General features: G+C 35.8%; 2 protein-coding genes across 2 annotated transcripts in view; one reads left to right on the top strand and one right to left on the bottom strand.

Annotated features, from left to right (window-relative positions):
• Positions 1–15,946, bottom strand: part of AVEN (apoptosis and caspase activation inhibitor) — a 97,349-nt gene that overhangs the window by 47,661 nt on the left and 33,742 nt on the right. The gene's annotated exons all lie outside the window — the stretch shown is intronic.
• The window catches only part of CHRM5 (cholinergic receptor muscarinic 5), a 46,499-nt gene continuing 39,214 nt past the window's right edge, over positions 8,662–15,946 (top strand). Inside the window, exons 1-2 of the mRNA XM_061463378.1 lie at positions 8,662–9,018; positions 9,135–9,376. The gene's annotated coding sequence lies outside the window, so the exon portion shown is untranslated. The remainder of the gene's footprint in view (positions 9,019–9,134; positions 9,377–15,946) is intronic.

Raw genomic sequence — 15,946 nt, 5'->3', positions numbered from 1 at the left:
AATATAACATCCTTAAAATCATAAAGCTACATCCAGTACCAAAATACAATCTTTCTCAAAATTCTAAAATAACTTTAAACCAGTTCATAAGTTGAAAGTTACAACATGGAATCCACCATAAATGGTTATAGAAGTGTTCCACTTTTGTTGGGTTTTTTTGTTGTTTTTTTTTTCAGTTCCCAACTGGACAGCAATAAATCCCCAGGAGAAAATAAATAAACAAAAAACCCCTACAAAAACTATTTTCATAGATTACCTTAGAAGAGACATCTCTTCTGGTGTTTTTTTTGTTTTTTAACTCTGAGAAAGAGCCCTGGAACCTCCTCCATAAGTCAGCAAACATGACAAAGCTCAAATAACATTTTTTGTGTGCTGATTTCACTTCAGAATTGCCAAACATACGAGTCTTTAGAAAATCCTTCATACAGACTGAAATCAGGAAGAAAGAATTTATTTTCCCACACAATAAATACATATGTAGACATACAGCAAGAAGATCACAGAGGTTCTTGAACAAGACCTGCTTTTTTACCTCTCCTGGAAAACCTCAAGAAACCATATCTCATTCACTGGGAAGCTGACAAATTAGCCCAACAACCCAGACTTTATGAGTTCTATACCACTCTTCTAAAATGCAGTTGACATCAAACCTCACCTTTCAGCCCAATTTTCATTGACAGAAGAGAGGTAAACAGACTTTCTTGTAAACCCTTTTAACTAATCTTAATAGCTCCACAGAGTTGTATTACAAATTTCAAAACAAATGGAGGCAGACTATAGCTTACCCATAGACTGTAACATTATACTATTCTTTTCAATATTCTCTCTCATCTGAAGAGTACCATGAAGATCTTAACTAGCATTCTCTTCCGATATTTACTCAAAAGAAAGAAGTTGCAGAGATATGGTGCTATCACTTCTGATAACTATGAAACCTGCAAAGGATACAAATGTTTCCATGAATTCTTACTTATCAGAGAAAGGCCAAAATCTTTTTAAATTAAAATCCGAACAGAACACAGAACCTTCAAAACAACTAAGGTGAAAAACTATTCATGTTAAGGTAAAAATGAATCTTCAAGGTAAAAGAACTCTCTGAAATTCAAAGCTCCATAATTTTGGAGCATAAAGGGTGTTTGCTGAGGGAGTAAAAGTAAAAACTATTAAAAGATGATAGGAGAACAAACAGATGTCTGTAAAACCTAGCATGAGAGATGCAATTTGCAGCTACCACCATGACGTAGCTTTCTAGAAGTATTTTATTTATTCAGGAGTTGTGTTTTTTCTTTCAACATTTATACACTTTTGGCTGCAATTAAACAGTCAGTTGGAAACAAAACTCTCCAAAAGTCAATTCCATGAATATGATTTCAAGAACGTAACAGAAAATGGCTAAAAACTAATCAGATGATTGGAAGGAAGGTGAAAACACATTAAAAAGTGAAACAATAAAAGGACAATAAAATGCCTGGACACAGGAAATCCTGGTTGAATATTTCACTTGTCTGGAATTAAACAAAGTCCGTGCCATAGAATCAATGAGCTTTTAGAAAAACTACCTCTAACTTTCAGTTGAGAAGTACCCACAATCTTTCTGCATTAAGCAAATAACTTCTAAATAGTATGATTAAATTAATATATTCAAAGTTTAAACTAGATTTTCCTTTAAAAAGTAAAACCAAAGAAACTGGCCTTTGAAATGAATAGCTATGCTTACTACAGACCATTAAAAAGAAACAAATCAAATGAGTGTTTCTTTTAGAATTATATGTGGTTGTTGAAGTTTTTCAAACATAAATCAACCGAAGAGATACAAATGTCTAAATACTGCAATTAGATGCTATTACAGTGAAGAAGTTACATAAATGAACTAAAAAAAAACATACTTCTTTCACATTTAAGTGATTTTATGTAAATGAAGCCTTTACTTCCAAGTAAAATAAAAACAATACGGGATTAAAAAGCAAAAGAAAGTTTGTTCCCTTCTAAGTAACAACAGAGCAGTTTTGAGTGCTGTATAACATACAACTTTGTGGTGTCTCCTACATCAAAAAAGTATCACTTAGTTTTAGGACTATGGGTCTTGCACTGCATTTGACACTTAGCTAAAAAAGAAAAGGGGGGGAACAACCAAAAATTCCACAAGTCCTCACAAATTTGTAATTATTCAGCAAGGCAGTGTTGTGCCTTGTAGATCTGCCTGAAACTACTATATTAAAATAAATAAACACATAAATAAATAAAAGACCCATTTGTGTTGAGGAAAGTCCTCGAACAATCCCTTTATCACACTTGTAGCGGAGTCACTTGTTACAGAGCACAGAGCAGATCTTTGGCAAATTATGTAACTCCTTAGATGGGTTTACCAGGTTAAACAATCTCCAGATTTCAGAAAGTTGCATTAAAGTTATGCACAATTCCTCACTAAAACTCTACAAGAGGAACTGTTCCTACAATGAATAACACTTTTTTCAATACTGCTATTGCTCACAGGCTCCTCTTCAACTTCTGAAGGGGGCCTATAGGGATGCTGGGGCGGGACTCTTCATTAGGGACTGTAGTGATAGGACAAGGGGTAACGGATTCAAACTTAAACAGGGGAAGTTCAGATTGGATATAAGGAGGAAATTCTTTACTGTTAGGGTGGTGAGGCACTGGAATGGGCTGCCCAGGGAGGTTGTGAACGCTCCATCCCTGGCAGTGTTCAAGGCCAGGTTGGACGAAGCCTTGGGTGAGATGGTTTAGTGTGAGGTGTCCCTGCCCATGGCAGAGGGGTTGGAACTAGATGATCTTAAGGTCCTTTCCAACCCTAACTACTCTATGATTTTTGTATTTCAAAAATCATCCACCATTGAATACAGCTAGTCCTCACTTAACATAAAATTCATTATAAACGTTTTGCAGATGTGAAATACCTATTTCTCAATGAGATATGAAATTCTTTTATTAAAAAGGTTATATTTTGTTTTACTTCCCAGAAAAGTACCATGGTCACACTAACCTTTTAAGTAACAGGAACAGATGGGTCTAACTGGATACAGGCGTGATGGAGCATTGTGGTAGAGCAAAAGAACATGTTGATTCTCATACCTCTGGCAGATGGGAACCAGTCAAAATTAGTTTTAGATTAAAAACATTTTGCTACTTCTCAGTAAAAAAAGGAAAAAAAAAAAACAAAACAAACAACCAAAAAAAACCCCAAACCCACACTTGAAACAATATGCTATTTTATACGTGCCATCAGAGATCAGACAACAGCAGCTTTCAAAAAGTCAGTGGAGTACATTAAAACCAATTAAATAGGCTTACTGTATATCATTTTTAGGCCTGTGAATAAATTACAAATTCCTGAAAACAGTAGCTTATAATGGAAGTGCTGACACAATCTTAACTGTAGCAGCAAATGCACTGCTATTATGAAGTTGTTATGGCAACTAGAATGATCAAGTTGGGAGAGAAAGGGTGTGCATAAGCAAAACTTAAAAAAATCTTTGACACTCCCCTCTCCCTCCCTCTCTAAAATTTGTGGCTACATCCTATCACTCCTTAGCTTTTTACAACAAAAAAATTAACTGCAAAACTTCCTTTTAACACAGACGAGGGTGGAAAGGCTCCACATTAGCGTAAAAATTAAGACATTAAATGCAAAGTCATAATCCAACTGGTGAATGCACATGTCAACAGTCTACAAAAATTGAAAGACTTCAGGTAACAATTTGCTGAGCACATGTTCATCAGATATCGCCAGTTAACAAACCACAATTACACAGAACTGTTCAATCTTCAATACAGTTTCATAATTGGTTACCAACCTGAATACTTTAGTAACAGCACCCTTCTTTGACTAAATCAGACACCACATTCACAAATACGGAACCATTAATTAAAACATGATTAAAATATAATTGAAGCTCATATTTAATGAAACAGCCATTGCTTATCTTTCCTACTACTGTGTTAGTCAGAAGCAGAAATCTTTGGGCATTTCTATTTCCAATATTAAAATAATGGGGGAAAAAACATATCAAGAAAGCCTCATTTTAATACACACAAATGTACAAAGTATAATTTATAAAACAAATTACATAAAACCTGTGCCAGCATGCCAGTTATTTTTCTTAAAAGAAGAAAAAAATTAAAAAAATGTGCAGTTTAATTACAGGGCTCTTTTTGAATATAAATTTTCAACAAAATGTTAGTAGAAACAGTCCTAGAAATAATGTTGAATTATCATTATACATTTTTATTAAAGCATTCTGTCCAAATGCACTTACTAGCAATACTTCCACTGGAAAAGTAAAAAATAAATTGTCTTTCCTCTCAAAGGATTTTCTATTAAAGCCACTTACTCTGAAGTCTAAACTTGACTGCCATAACTAAAATCTAGAAAACACAAAAGCCCTCAGATGTCTGACATGATAAGAGTTGTGCTAAGTACTTAACTCATTTCCTAGGTAACAAAAAAATTCTAAGCTATCTCAATCCATTTCTCTTTTGAGTTTGCTGTCCTACACCAGTTTTCAGACTATAGGAAAAACTCATTTTATGAGAAATGGTCATATCTCAAGAAATTACAAACTATCTGTATTTTCATTGAGAGCCAGCAGATCTTCCTTTTAAATTCAAAATAATTGTAAGATTCAGGCTGTCACATTTTTAGGTCACAAATTACTCAGTATTAGTCATCTGATTGATTTCAAAATTTTAAAACTGAAGACTAGTTTCATTTATATAGTCATTTATGGGCTTGGGGATTTGTGATTTTGTTTTGGGGTTTGTTTTTGTTTGATCTGTGTTTTTTTTTAAGAATCATACAATGTATTCTGTATTGATCACTGAAAATGATGGCTTGCAGATTACTTTAGCTGAAAGATAATCACACATTCCAATAATAAACCTGAATTATTTAATCTGCAATAACAAATAATTATTGATCTGAGGTCACAACAATACACACAGAAGCATAACGCCCCAAAAATAAGTCTGAAGAGTAAGTAGGAAAATAATTTTGTTCACAAAAGCAGGAACTACTTGCAGGCAACAAAAGCAGCAGCAGTAACAATGATGTTTTCTTCAGAACATTAGCTCTTCAGCAATTTTAAAATTCAGATAAATACACACTGCTTTTCTCTGAAAACCGACCACTGCAGTTATCAACTCACTTGAAGCGGGTAATCATGCAGATCTATAAAAGCTGAATAACAACATTCATAAAAAAGCTGAAACTGGGATTTCCGTGCGTGTAACTGTTTGATAGTGATAAATGATAACTGCTTTGTAAAATTCTCAAACGGAAAAATGTTTAGAAGCGCTCTCTACCACTACGGGGTTTGTTTGGTTTTTTTGTGTTTGGTAGTTTTTTCTCAAATTTGTTCACGTTCTAACATTAGTGGTTACCACACACATTTCTAATCTGTAGAAACATTTCACTGAGATGTAGCTTTACTGATCATTCAGTTTTACTAGAAGAATGTTTTTCCCTGATATATTTGACAAATTACTTTCATACAGCAGGGGTAACTCTTGGCCTTTTAGATTTGAAGAATCCATAATTATTAATCATGAATGGACTAACATAGACAGTAGTACATGGTTTAATACTATTGGCAAAGCTATCAGCTTTGATACTGTAAATATCAAATCCCACTGAGACTGCAATGAAATTTCAGTGAGCTTTCACCTTGAATGCTCATGCACTTAAAACTTAAAGCATTTTTAAAGAAAGCTGCCTTCTGTTCTCACTTCTTATGCAACTTTGAGAAAGCAGACTTCTTAAAACAGGAAGGTGCATGATTCACCCTAGATCTCATTTTCAGGCGCAGACTTACAATACATTGTTAGCCAAAGCTACACAGTAGTTATTTTGAGGTTTGTAGCTATAACATGTAGGTGCATAATAACCATCCAAAAAACAGGGAATTGAAACAGAAGTCTGTCCAAGAACTAAAGGACATTTTCATCACTACAAATTAACCTGTTATCAGAAAATAGTGCATAAAACAACATAGTGTTGCATAGTTTGGGTTGGAAGGGACCTTTAAAGATCTTCTAGGCCAACCCCCTCCCATGGTCAGGAATACCTGACACCCAACCAGGTTGCTCAAAGCCCCATCCAACGGGTCTGTGAATCAAATGAAACAAAGCAGAGGGATGTATTCCTTACCCCTGGGTTAAAAGTATGAGAACTTCATGCCAACTGATGTTATATACAGATATGGAATCCCTTATCACATAATTTTGTGAGTGCAAGACAACCAGACTCTACAAGAATTAACATCATTGTCACATTGTAGATATCCAGTCACAAAACAGACTATAGGACCTACAGAGTTCATAGTTGTACATGCTTGAACCCTTTGCTACTTCAGGTATACCAGCAACTTTCAACACTAGAGATATTATCACCTTTATATATGCAGCTTGTATCTATACAGCTTATTCCTGTTGTATCTTGACCAACCAGAAAAGATTTTCAGAACACCATGCTAAAAATTCATTTCCTCTTCTCTGTGTTACATTCAAGGTTGAAAATTTTAAACAGCATTGTCTTCAGATTTTGAATTAACACCAGCCATCGCCTTATCTTCAACTGAAGTTGCACAGAAAGATGTCAGGATTGCTGTCATCCCCTAACTTTAAGGTGCTGCTTTATCCAAGTTTAGTCTCATCTCCAAGCTTGAGACTGCAGAATACTTTTGATACTAACACACAAATAGCTCAGCTTATCCAGTTCTAAAGAGGGGGGAAAAGTGGGGTTTATACAAGTACCTATATGTGTGCGCTTGCACAAATGCGTGTATTAAAAAACTCTCCATTTTATGCTTCAGGACTTCTTTTGGGGATAATCACAGAGTAGATATTCAAGTGCCCTATTTGGGGATTTGCAAGGCAGAAGCAGACTGGGACTACTGTTTGCTCTTTATCTCCCAAAAGATTATTTGAGAATACAAATTGTATACAGATATCTTATTGCAGCAAACAGGAAGATTGTGTCTTGTCAGACTCCAATTACTTCGAAGGGCTTCGTGAGAATCAGCACCGTTATGAAATATCTTAATAAATTTAGGACACTTTCAGTTCAAGCTAGGCTACCAACTCCAGATATGCATTGTATGCTTGAGGACAGGAATCATGAGACAGAAGTGTTAATATTATTTCAGAAAGTATGCCTTATTCAGTACTTTCAGCATGGACTTTACATCATGTACCCATTGTATCCTTGGCAACTCAACTCATTATCTAAAGAGACAACATTGACAATTTGGATTTAAAGTTACAGCCATCATATGCTACTAGGCTTGGATTTGGTCTGGAGCTATTTAGGATGCCAACTAGAGGCCAAATATCCCCAAACTTATTTGATGTGATATAAATGCATAACTCTGCTCATCATTATTGATGCTATAAATCAAAAAAGCTTATCCAGATGCTCTCCATTGTTTTATAATAAGGAAAAATGAAAGTATCTTTGCTCTTTCAATGAAAGAAGACAAGGGCAAATTTTGAGAGAGGTTCTTCATAATTACAACAAACCAGTACAAACCTGTAGAAGTAGCTCCTTATCCCACCATTTTTTTGGTTCATGTTTCACCCCAGTTCTAAAGTAAATTACACTATTTTCTTTCTGTCATCATTTTATCTCTTCTTGACCTTCAACATACAGAGGGCAAAACCAAGAAAACAAAACAAAATAAAAAAATTATTGTAAAGATTTTCTTGTCCATAAATTAAAAAGAAAAGCTGCAGTAAATATGATTCTAATGGGGGGAAAAAAGAAGGAAACTATATTCTAAGGAAAAGTTCCAAATGTTTCATTTTTCTCCCCACAATCAGCACATGTTGCCCCTAACAACATCAGTACAGTGAATGAAGATTTTACCCATCATATTTTAGGACAGATTTATGAAGGACTTATGCTACACTAAAGTTGGTTTTCTAATGTGTATTATTTCCTACATATTAACCTCAAGAGAGCAGCTAATTAACATTAAATCAGACTATTTAAATTTCTAAAATTAATTAGAAATGGATTTGTGAGTCAGAAAGCCTTTGTTTCATACAAAATGTATAATGAGTTTGAACATCATCTTCATACACAGAGTCCTTTGAAAAAGATTTTTAAAACATTAAGGTTTCTTTTTGCAGGGAAAAAAAAGAAATAAAAGAAAAAAAGAAAAAAGATAAAACACCCATGAATGCGTAGGCTTAATCAGCATCTTAAAGTATAAATGAAAAACCATAAGACTACAGCCAGGTTCCCCCAGTGAAAGGCTACATGAAGCAAAGCACAATCCACGATTTTTAAAGTAAATCTTCTGGAACATCTTTTTTGGTAAAAAGCAAGCTATGAATAGACGTTAACCTGAATGGAGTTTTTAACCCTATGTATAACATCTACCATGTCAAAACAACTCTGGTCCGTTTTATCTAATTATATCCTAAACCAGCATTTTTTTCCTGGATTCATTTCTTGATGACAAGCTGTTCAAACACAGAGCACCTATCAAACCTAGTATTATCATCTGCTGCTTTCTTCTTCTAGTAGACACTGCTGTCCATCAGAAGAAATAATTAATGGGTCTATTATGTACGAAAGCGTCATCCTGTCAATTTAGTGACTGGTTTGAATATCTCTTATCTGCTATTCATTGATGCCATGCGTGCGCACTGTCCTGAGAGATGACAAAACACTACACCCTTCGGGATTTTTTTTTCCTCCCTCTGTTCTAAATCAGCATTTCACATCTGTGTCTGACAGAAGCATAAGGATCTGAGAGAGACAGACCTTCATCATTCTTCAGAGAATAATGTTGCATGGGTTAAAAGTTAAGACCTGATGTCTACTGATCCTTCCTGCATATTTCCTACAAAAATCTAAAACTTGGAGGCTACCTAAATGTGTAGGAAAATAACTTTTCAGTTTTGGAATATCTACAGAAAACAGATGGAATTTACTGGATGCTAATTCTTCACGATTTTTTTTTTCTAAATAGGTGCCGAATACTTGAGTTAACTGGGGTCAGTGCATTTACCTTTTGTTTGTTTTTTCCTTTTTTTTTTGTGGGGGGGGGGTGTGGGTCGGGGCAGGAGGAAAAATACAAAGTTCACAGGTTCTTTTTCTGTTACCCGATTAGGGCAGAATATACACAAACACTGAATATGGAAGAAATCTGATATTGGAGATACCTGGAAATAAACTACTAACAACCAATACCACAAGACGAAGCAGCAGTGAATAACAAGACGCTGTGGAAAAAGAAATCACAAGACAAGAGTGCACAATGCATTTCAAATAGAAAAATGCTTCCTATCTTCTGAGTGAGTCTCAGTATATTCTGACAGAGCATAGATAAAGCTTCAATCAAGTATCTTCTAGGTAAGTTTTTATTTCATATTCTGCTTCAATTTTTTATCACATCTATATATACTTTAATGTCTGGACAATAACTCAATGAATTTAAATTTCTTTATAATGATACTGAAGTTTAAATCCTTCTATGACTAATATTTTATGTTCTTAGATTTCCTATGCTGTTAAAATAGTAGCTCTCTGTTGATATTAAGGTTATTCAAAGGAAAATCATTAAATGCTTTCTCTCTCGACTTACACTGAAATACTTCCTAAGACTTAAATCCTTCAAAGTATTTTTAATACCTATTTCCAATCATGGCTGTTTAAGAAAAGTATAAAGGAATAAAAAGGCATGCATCTGTTAATATTACTAAAACACATTTACTATACTTCATCACCTATTTAATCTGGCAAAGCAAAGAACATTTTGCACCGCAGCAGTAAAAGGATATTTTTTATTATAGGACAATGAATTTTTGTTTATATAAAAGGATATTAAACAAAGCTAAAAGTGTTGATTAGTTATTTCTGAAAAATAAACTACAGTACACTAAGGAAACAGCATCAATGTTAATACACCCTGAAGTACTGTGTACAGAGTTTCAATGAGACGACTGGACACCAGTGCCCCAGTAAAACTATAAAATAAAAGGTGCAGGTCATCTCAGTTATTTCACTCACTCGGAATATCCACTACATAAGCCACATAGATGTGAATTCTACATGAAGTAACATGCAAAACATTTTAGAATGAGACTCTAACATCTAACAGGACTTGAAAAATAATATAAAAGTAACTTGAAAAATGCCTGTGCTCACACACACTAAATACCCCACAGCCCTTGAAACAGAAAAAGCATAGTCATGTACTGTTTAAAACACCATTTTATAGTATCATATTGATCAATTTTGCATGTAATATTAACTTTGAAAACCTACATCTTTGCTTTTACTTTTACTGATTTCACACCATTTTTTGTTTACTAAGACACAGTATTTCTTTTTCCAGCATCATTTTAAATAGCTTTCCTCTACGTCTGTCTCACTTCCCTCATTTTTATTTAGCACATCTTTCTCATTTAATGTATCTAGCAATCCTTTTTCCTTCTTTTTTTTTTTTCCTTTTCCCCTTCTTTTTATGTTCTGCTAACGCACTAAAATAATCTCTCTCGCCTGATGCTTGCTAAGGACAAATTTGCCATTCATAAACACCTCTTTTGAACCCTTCACTTATGAACAAAGAAAGGATTTATGAATTCCACCAAATGCTAGCAGGTTAAACTTACTTGCCAAAGACTAACAGAATATCATGAGACTAAAAAACAAGAAGTTGATACTATGCTAACCCTTGTCTCACATCAAGAGTCAACAACATACTCCCAAAATAATGGGACTCCTACCAGGAAAAATGTGTGAAAAAACTTCCACAGGAAAGGGGTCATCTTGTGCATATAACTGCAGAATACTTTTTATATTTGAAATTCCTCCTACAAGATCCCACTATTGACTGCCACGACTAGGGGGAAGGGATGGAGGGGAGGGTGACTTGACACACAACGCGTTCCGTAGTTTCTAAAGTTTCATGCTTAAGTCTTCTGCTTAAAATGGGAAAGATTTTTCCATTATTCTAACCCTTTTCCACTTTCCCACTTGCTGTATTTGATAAGAACTTAATGAGAATTTTTGATGGCGTACCTAGCCACTCAGCCATTTTGTTGCTGACAGGTTCCAGCACGCTCTACATCTCCCCAGTTTCTGTCTTTTTCTTTACTAAGTATCTCCAACTGTTCTCTTCACAAATGCTCAAACACCTCTCAATCTTATTTTCCTTTGCCTCACTTCACATATTATACTGACCCAGTAAGAATTCTTCCTGCCTCCTCACTGCTCTTATAACAACATGCACTGATACTTTTGTCTTTCACCTAACATCTCAGGGAAAAAAAAAATCATCTGTTAAGTGGGTTCTGTACAATGCAAAACAAAACAATACGGCCATAAGTTTCAATGGCACCAGTTCAAGACTGCCATAACTTGAACCATCAAAACCTATTACAATTCGATTAACATTTCTAACAAGCAGCAGATGTAATATATCTTTTGTCAGTTAATTTCAGAAGACTGCTGTGTATCTGTGCAATCTAGTTCAGAGTTGGAAGTAAAAGAAAGAGGAAAATAATTGTAATTCAAGTTTTGATTCTGCAGTTACTGCTCTCACACTGGTGAAGTTTTCTGACCTTGGATGTTGGGTGTGAGTTTTTTGCCACCTCTATTGAAAAGGTATTATTTATCAGGGCTTTAAAAAAAAACAAAAAAAAATCCCCTCAAAACAGCTAGCCAACATGCCTGTTTAAGAAAAATCAGGTTATTATTCAATGAGGGTCTCAAAAAGCTTACTCAAAACTTAGTGTTTAAAAAAATTCTAAACTGAGAATTGCAGTTAAAACTTTTAAGCTGTTTCAAATACGAGAAGCCTAAGAACAAGTGGAAGGCTTGACTGTAGGAAGGAGAACTGGATACAGCTAACGTTTTTAAAAGACTGCTTACAACTATGTAATATTTTTTAAAAGTAGATTTTTTTTCAGATGTTTTCATTAATCTCTTAAGTCATCAAGATAAGTGTTATTTTTAAGTGCATGATTTCTCTCACTTATCTTCAAAGAATTCAGATGCATAGACATAAATGAACAGTTCATAATGAGGTTCCAAAATCTAAACTTCTGCACAACCAGAAATAAATACATCACAGAATGTCTTCCAAAATGTGTAATTATGTAAAATCACCTCACCTGAAAGCAGTGAGTCAGTATTTATTATCCACCTTTATCATAATCAGTTGTTCAAGGATCACTAGGCATCTGAGAAGTATATCTTTTCATTTCCTCTCTGTATTAAGTTGCTTGTCTACATGAAATGGGTAAACCACATCACAAAATAACTACAGTCGATTGCCAAAAGAGAGTACATCTGCTCAGCAAAACAGCACAAACAGTACATACAAATGGGACCACTTCCCAACTAATTCAGCAGGTAACAAACATTAAGTGGCATAGCATGATTTAATAAACCTTTTAGAAATTACGCAGACAAAACACAGACAGTAAGTCCAACTGCCTCTTTTGGGCGGTTATAGCTAAAAGAAATCAACAAGTAGCAGCACATAACTTGTAAGTATACATATTCCTAAACTGTTGATCTATCTTTTCCATTCACTTCCACATCTCCTCAAGACTATCATGCATACAGGTAAAACATAAGGTACTCCTAAACTTCTACCTCTTTGTTAAGATATATAACTTACATAACCTAGTAGAAAAAGCAAGGAGTGTAATCCACAATTTCTGCTCCTATAGTTAAATCACTGCCCTAATATGTCCATTCACCTTGAATTAGATGAGCAGCCCTGCGGAGAAGGACTTGGGGGTGCTGGTCAATGAGAACGTGAACATGAGCCGGCAGCGTGCGCTCACAGCCCAGAACGCCAACCATATCCTGGGCTGCATCAAAAGGAGCGTGACCAGCAGGTCGAAGGAGGCAATCCTGCCCCTCTACTCTGCTCTTGTGAGACCTCACCTGGAGTATTGTGTGCAGTTCTGGTGTCCTCAACATAAAAAGGACATGGAACTGTTGGAAAAAGTCCAGAGGAGGGCCAGGATGATCAGGGGACTGGAGCGCCTCCCATATGAAGACAGGCTGAGAAAGTTGGGGCTGTTCAGCCTGGAGAAGAGAAGGCTGCGTGGAGACCTCATAGCAGCCTTCCAGTATCTGAAGGGGGCCTATAGGGATGCTGGGGAGGGACTCTTCATTAGGGACTGTAGTGATAGGACAAGGGGTAATGGATTCAAACTTAAACAGGGGAAGTTTAGGTTGGATATAAGGAGGAAATTCTTTCCTGTTAGGGTGGTGAGGCACTGGAATGGGTTGCCCAGTGAGGTTGTGAATGCTCCATCCCTGGCAGTGTTCAAGACCAGGTTGGACAAAGTCTTGGGTGAGATGGTTTACTGTGAGGTGTCCCTGCCCATGGGAGGGGGGTTGGAACTAGATGATCTTAAGGTCCTTTCCAACCCTAACTATTCTATGATTCTACAAACACAAAATTCACAACAGCCATTTGCATCTCTCTCAAGCCCTTTCATTAAATAATCCCCCACCTCCAAAAGTCACTGTAACAGGAAAAAAAGGCTCTAAAACACCTCAGGACCATTTGCACTGTAAATACATTCAGGTAATATGTAGTATTACAAACCACACGTAAAGAAGTATATTCCAGAAATCCAAACTGACCAATATTAGTTACATTCATATCCTTTGTCATTAAATAAACAGGCAGAGACAGGTCAGGCAAAACCAGTTTACAGCTACAGGAGAGAATGCAGAGTGACAGACACTCAGTTCTCTAGCATATGAACTCTGGCTTAAAACAAAAGCACAACGGCTTATATATATTTATGGCAGATACAAACTGCTCTGTGAAGGGGCCTGATATGCCAAAGCGGCATCGGCATAGAAGAAAGCTTTGTTACAGCAGACATAACTGTGTGCTCCTGGTAACTCTAAACCTGCTGCTTTGCAGCCTTGACTTGTAAATGTTCAGCTCACCCCTCTCTTTTATTTGTGAGGCTGCTGGCCCTTAACAAACTTTTAGGTCCAACAAGGCCTGCCTCCATACTTTAAATCTTAATTAACCAAATTGTGTATCACCTTTTCCATTCTTTTTTTTCCAGGACTGATGTTAATCTCATGGGCCTACATTTATCTAACTAATTCCACGCAACAGCATTTTTTTTCAGTATTCAAGACAGACATTCTTTGTCTTCTTCAATGTTCCTGCAATTATGAGGCATTAAAAAAGCGTCCATTTATATAGTCTGCCCCACTGAGTGGTACTGATGCTTTACAAGGAATTCAACTTGCTACCCTGCTATTACATACTTATATATCAAGCAGTGATGAAGTCAGCAATCTTGCTGAAAATACTAAAAATACATAAAAGTGAATCCACAACAGTGCCCAGTAGTTTAAGTCTAGGGAAGCCTGAGAACCAGGCACACACACAGGGCCACTTCCTCAGAAATATTCTGCCAGCCTCTACCTATTTGTAGTTCAAGGATTTCTTGAGCCAGAGATGGTGTCTTATTTACAAAATAACCTCCAAAGGATCTTTCCAGTTGTTTTTTGAACCTGCACAAAATTTAAGCTTCCGCAAGATCCTGTGACAAACTCCCCTATTTGAGTTACATCAGAAAATACCTTCATTTGAATTTCCTGCAAGTCAGCTTCATTCAAATTTGCTGCCAGTCAGCTTCATTCAATACTCCCTACTTCTTGCGCCAAAAGAGACAATAATAATTTCGTATTTGCCATATCCATCCTTCCATGATTTTAGACAGCATATTCTCACCCATCTCAGTCTTTGAGAGCAAAGACCTCTACTCTGCTTTACTAATACCATCCCCAACGCCTCATATGTAAATTCCTCAATACTGTTAGTCATCCTGCTGCCCCTGATGTACCTTTTTCAGTACTTCTGCTTCCTCGTGGAGCCCTGGTGTCCAAATTAGAGTTACACGATATGTCTATGTCACTGGTTTATATAGTGACACCATGATGTGTTTTCTGATTTGTTCTCTGTTCTTTTCCTAATTTCTAGGGTTCATTTGCTTTCAACTAATGAATAGCAACAATCACTTCAGATGTCTTTAAATGTGATTAAAAAAATGTTTACACACACACACGTACCTCACTTAATCTTCATCTGCACTGAGTTTAATCTACCATTTGTGTGCTTTTTCTGCAACTCTCTGCAGTTCTCAGACTATCCAGAATTAGGGGGGAATCAAAATGCACACTTTTAAGAGTGAAGGTAACAGCACATCGGATCAATCCAAGAGCCCAATGGGACAACCTTTAAAGAGCTCTGGGGAATTCTCTGACACTGAAATTGATTAAACCAAGACTGACAATAGCTTTTGACAGCCGTCATACTATGAGATGTGCCCTAATCCAACCCATAACTAGTGCATAACTAACTTTGTTATGACTGCTCAAGTTACCTAGAAAAGTTCACCCAATAACAAACAGTTTATTTGGCTTTGTAATCTATGAATTTTATTGGCTATTCTGGGGATAGCCTTTCATATACAATTATTAGAGAGAGAACCTGGTCCACTGTTCTTCAAGCAGGGGATTTGAGTTAGGGAAAGAAATAACAGCAAGTTTCACTTCCTCAATTTGTCCCACACCTCACTGAAACAGATTTATTGTATTTGCTATTTCACACATTTTGCAAGTTAAAAAGTGAAGAAACTGCAATATAAAAATGTTTGTTGGTAGTATTTTACATCTGTAACATCTGAAAGCAAATAATGGCAAATATTGTGGCACCCAACTATTAAAATTCTATACATTATTAAGTGTTGCAAGAAGATGAGGAAATTGAACCGATTCTAAGTTTAGCAGTGCCAAGCTGTCAGAATGCATACAGAAAGACCCTAGGGAAAAAAAAAATCATTTTCTTAAAAACCTATATATTCTCCTTAACAGGTTGCTCAAAAATTCTTTTACCTATTCTAATGTAAATCAGATAAATCATCC

This window comes from Pezoporus flaviventris, unplaced genomic scaffold (genome assembly GCF_033815535.1).
Source record: "Pezoporus flaviventris isolate CSIRO_AGI_PZ_B2104156 unplaced genomic scaffold, CSIRO_AGI_Pfla_v1 ptg000036l, whole genome shotgun sequence".
Classification (NCBI taxonomy): Eukaryota; Metazoa; Chordata; class Aves; order Psittaciformes; family Psittacidae; genus Pezoporus; species Pezoporus flaviventris.
Note: the sequence above shows the minus strand (reverse complement) of the source record. Positions and strands in the feature narration are given on the sequence as shown.